This window comes from Schistocerca gregaria, chromosome 1, assembly GCF_023897955.1.
Source record: "Schistocerca gregaria isolate iqSchGreg1 chromosome 1, iqSchGreg1.2, whole genome shotgun sequence".
Lineage (NCBI taxonomy): Eukaryota > Metazoa > Arthropoda > Insecta > Orthoptera > Acrididae > Schistocerca > Schistocerca gregaria.
Window position 1 is genome coordinate 796,784,881 of NC_064920.1, and position 5,292 is coordinate 796,790,172.

The 5,292-nt window shown below is 41.7% G+C and overlaps 1 non-coding gene across 1 annotated transcript; it reads right to left on the minus strand.

Moving 5' to 3' along the window:
• Positions 1-334: 334 nt before the first annotated feature.
• On the minus strand, positions 335-407 carry Trnaa-cgc (transfer RNA alanine (anticodon CGC)). The gene has a single exon. It is a non-coding gene; the product is annotated as a tRNA-Ala (tRNA).
• Between the last annotated feature and the right edge of the window lie 4,885 nt (positions 408-5,292).

Here is a 5,292-nt window from a genome sequence, read left to right on the forward strand (position 1 = left end):
TTTACAATTTGTACAGAAACCAGATGGCACTTATAAGACTCGAGTGAATTGAAAGGGGAGCAGTGTTTGGGAAGAGAGTGAGACAGGGTTGTAGCCTCTCCCCGATGCTATTGATTCTGTATATTGAGCAAGCACTAAAGGAAACAAAAGAAAATTTCGGAGAGGAGGAGGATATCAGTGTTTAACGTCCCGTCGACAACGAGGTTATTAGAGACGGAGCGCAAGCTCAGGTGAGGGAAGGATGGGGAAGGAAATCGGCCGTGCCCTTTCAAAGGAACCATCCCGGCATTTGCCTGAAGCGATTTAGGGAAATCACGGAAAACCGAAGTCAGGATGGCAAGAGACGGGATTGAACCGTCGTCCTCCCGAATGCGAGTCCAATGTGCTAACCACTGCGCCACCTCGCTCGGTGAAAAGTTTGGAGTAGGTATTAAAATCCATGGAGAAGAAATGGAAACTTTGAGGTTCGTCGATGACATTGTAATTCTGCCACAAACAGCAAAGGACTTGGAAGAGCAGTTGAACGGAATGGACAGTGTCTTGAAACGAGGATGAAAGTTGAACATCAACAAAAGCAAAACAAGGATAATGGAATGTAGTCGAATTAAGTCGGGTGATGCTGAGGAAATTAGATTAGGAAATGAGACACTCAAAGTAGTAAAGGAGTTTTGATATTTGGGAGCAAAATAACTGATGATGGTCGAAGTAGAGGGGATATAAAATGTAGACTGGCAATAGCAAGGAAAGCATTTATGAAGAAGAGAAATTTGTTAACAATGATTATAGAGTTAAGTGTCAGGTAGTCGTTTCTGAAAGTATTTGTATGGAGTGTAGCCATGTATGGAAGTGAAACGTGGACGATAAATAGTTTCGACAAAAAGAGAATAGAAGCTTTCGAAATGTGGTGCTACAGAAGAATGCTGAAGATTAGATTGGTAGATCACATAACTAATGAGAAAGTATTGAATATAATTGGGGAGAGGAGTCGTTTGTGGCACAACTTGACTAGAAGAAGGGATTGGTTGGTAGGACATGTTCTGAGGCATCAAGGGACCACCGATTTAGTACTGGAGGGCAAAAATCGTAGAGGGAGCCCATGAGATGAGTACTCTAAGCAGATTCAGAAGGGTGTAGGCTGCAATAGGTACTTGGAGATGAAGAAGCTTGCACAGGATAAAGTAGCATGGAGAGCTGCATGAAACCAGTCTCAAGACTGCAAACCACAACAACAACCACAATGTGTACAAGATTGGTGACTTCAGATGTTAAGCCCCAAAGCGCTTAGATCCATTTGAACTATTTTGAAGCAAAAGCTTATTATTATGACCTCTCCCTGTCGAGGATGTTCACCATAAAATGGACGTTCTGTGTGTACCCATTGAGTTAGTGCCGAGTTGAACTGCAACACTTTTTCGCTAAATAACCTTTCTATTTGTGCACGTAAAGGAAATCACGTATCTCTGACACTTATCATAGATGTGGTATTGAAAAGGACACGAGTCGTGTTATGCAGACGTCTTTACACTTAGTCGGGATGTGTTTAGTACTTTAAGTTGAAATTCCTTTCAACGCAAATAATTAAGGTGGTATTTATCTTCACACATAAAATACATGCATTTCCTTCACAATGTGTGTCTCATTTCTGAATGTACTAGTCAGTGACATTTTTATACATTTACAGGGGTCATTATGAGGCGGATTTCACATTTGGTAGTATTAATTGTACTAACCCTAATAGTTTTAACATTGGACAAAGTTTGTATAACCTATCGCGACTAATTATTGGCAACTTGAGAACACAAGAGCTAACTTAACTTATATATAGGCGATAGAACGTCATACTTGAAGTGCTCGTATTAGAGTGAACACAGCAGTCTTCAGATTCTGCAAAGTTACTATTTCGTAACTCAATTTTGATATAACAGGTGAAGAAAATGTTAAAAAATTCGCAGGCCTACTATTCTGATTATTTTATTTGTCGCTGACTGGTCTTTCTATTTGAAACTAAGATCCAAAATTTCCTATCTCGGAATTCCTCAAACGTCTCATTACGTCACCAATATTCTCCAATTCTGGCTAAAAGCTTGAGAGAAAGAGAGAGAGAGAGAAAGAGAGGATGATGGAGAGGGGAAGAGCTCCATTCTTCTTCAATAGTAAGATCTGCTCCATGTCTATGACCCCGCTGATAGAAAGACATTAAAATATCTTTGTTGTCCTTTTTCATTTCTTTCCCCTGTCTTCGTATCTGTCTTTTTTATTAAATAATGTGTCGTGTCATCAATTTTCAGGCTCTCTAGGACCAAAAGCACCCACACCTATATAGCCAAAGCACTCTCAGTATCCACTCCAAAGCAGTTTTATAAGGCTGCCTCTTCCTAATCCATAATCTGATACCTGGATTTATATCGTCTGTTAACTAGTCATAGTCCTAACCCCAAAATCCTCTTCACGAACGCCAGTCATGAATTATATTCAATTCCCTAATTGCACCTTTCCAATTCGTATCATATAAATTCAGCTTCTAATTCACATTTTCCGCTCAATCACTTTCACCTCTTCAATGAGCGATTCGCCAGCCCCCACCACCCTATAGTAAGGATCGTTTTGTAGGACCTGTGGATTGTATTGTGTATTCAACCTGGGACCTATAAACGACGGAGAGGCTTGGTTCCGCCGTACCCTCAGTGGTACACAAGTACACAACCTCACAACAGGCCGCAGTAGTCAATCCACCCCACCGCCACCTCACATCGAACGCACGGTTATTGTATGGTTCGGACCCCCTCCCCCCTCCCTCCCACCCCCGCCCCACCGGGAACGTCTCATACCACACGAGTGTTAGAGTAATTATGGTGTACGCGTAAACGGAGACAGTGTTTGGGCAGCAATCGCCGACTCAGTGCAACTGCGGCGGAATAAGGGAAACCAGCCCGCATTCGCCGAGGCAGATGGAAAACCGCCTAAAAACCATCCACAGGCTGGCTGGCACACCAGACCTCGACACTAATTCGCTGGGCGTATTTGTGCCGGAGACAGGCACGCCTTCGCGCTCAGGAAGCAGCACGTCAGACCCCGTGGATAGCTGGGCGGACTCAAACACTCACCCGTTCCCACTCTTCCCATGACTTTCCCGTCATGCGTACCCACGCATTTCTTTCAGTCGTTGCAAGTGACGTCGTCATCCACACCACAACGCCATCGCAAATACTAGAGTAGAAATTTCTTTCATTTTAAAATTAAGATCTGATGGTCATAGCAATAAGACATCTACTTTCATCATCCCACAATTCTGAAGGTCACTAATATTATTAATAAAAATAAATTTGCTGTCATCTGAACAAATAGCGGTAATTCATAGTTACGTTAAACATCCGTTCAACGTGGGGTCAAACACAACGGAGGTTTTCGCGTGAATGTTACTGATCGCTCCTGCTCACTTCGTGCACTGCTGAGTGTATCGACGGACAGCTGCTGCACCTAGTTACGATACATCGTTACCAGGAAACAATGCAGTGCGTGCACAGGATCGCTTCTACGCTGACGATCAGAAAAAGGAGCAGATGAAGCGTGACTTTCCTATGACTAGTATGATATAAGATAAAGAAAGAGTGGCTAGGAGACACCGAGTATAAGTTTCCTTCCTCGCGGTCTGTTACAGACGTGCCTTCATCTCTTCAGTGCAGGTGACTGTAAAGGATGGATCTACACTAAAGTGGTATGTTTGTGTGTGTGATGAAGAGAGAAAGAAGAGGATGAAACCTTTTGTCGGCACACAGCCTACCGCTCTCGAATAGCGTCTGAGGGGTCGTATCTTAACGTCCCAGTGCAACGGGCTTGTCACCGTCAACAGTGTCACATGTCCTCACTTCATTAGGCACCGCAAACAGGTTTGGGATTCAATCCAAGACATTCACAAAAAGTCTCTTGATCAGAAACTGCGCTCCCCTTGCCTATCGAACAATTGTGGTGAAAATATCGTCCACTAGGAACTATCATTATACGTACCAACTAAGACACAACATTTTGAGAAAGACAGACACAATAAATCAAAGACATCGTTTTCAAGTTAATAGAGTTGTAAAAAATGCTATCACATGCGCCTCTGGAAGAAATTACTTTGTTTTACCCTTCATGCGCGAAAATAACCACAGCTAATTTGTAGACAAGTATATGTCTGTGTTGCTCACTATAGTAGTAAAGAATAAAGTGCTGGAGGAGAAATTGTTTCTTTCGTTTTATTTTGCAAATATCGGACGCAGATATTGTAGGTTCACCAAAAATACACCCGGATTGACAGTATGTTTCGGGAACTTCAACTGTGTGATGTTTTATTACAAACAATCCTGTTGGAAGAACATCTGCATCTGACCAAAATACCAGAGGTTCAAAATACCGCTTCAGTTGTAAATATCTTTTATTATCAAGTCCGGTTTCCGGCTCTCATAAGCCCATCCCCAGGTGTCGCAACGGTGCTTTGGACCCCGAGCGACGCAGTCGACGTATACTAAGCGCGATGTCCTACCTATGACCGCAGAAGAGTGGACAAAACCGGACGTGATAATAAAAGAAATTTACAACCGAAGCGGTATTCTCAACCTCTGGTAAGATGTTTATCTTATAACACGCTTAAGAATCACACGTGAAAGCAGAATCTACGTTATTGATTTTTCAGACATGGTAGTAAGTGCCAACTTCTTGACACAAAGAAACTATATTGGAAAATCACGGAACAAAAGAGAAAGACTGTTTTGCTCCTATGTAATAATGTGCGTGGTTATGAGTTTTGCAATTTTTTAACCAAAGTAACAAATGAAAATAATTTAGAGGTTATATTTATTAATGCTTTACGCCTGCACACGGTAATGGCAGGCAATACTCGAAGACGCTTTATAACAGCCCATATTATTAAGATAACGTCATGGTAGATTACAAGCAAACATTTTCAGCTATTATTTACACACTTAAATTAACATATTAAATTAACACACAGAGTTTGCAAACGTACTAAACACACAAAGTTTCCAAATAATATGTAAGTCTGGGCAAAACCTACAATCGCACCTAACCCTCCCAACTACCAAGAGGGATAGATTCCGGGAATCAGGAATATATAAACAACAATGTCAAAGTTGCGATGCTGTATACACAGGCATGGTGTGCAGGAATTTTGAAACATCGTGTAAAGAACACATCAGTTGTTGGAAGTACGAAACAAACCATTCCACATTTTCAGAACATTTAAAACACCAAAACAAGCATCTAACAAACGTGAAACAAGAAATGAAAATAATT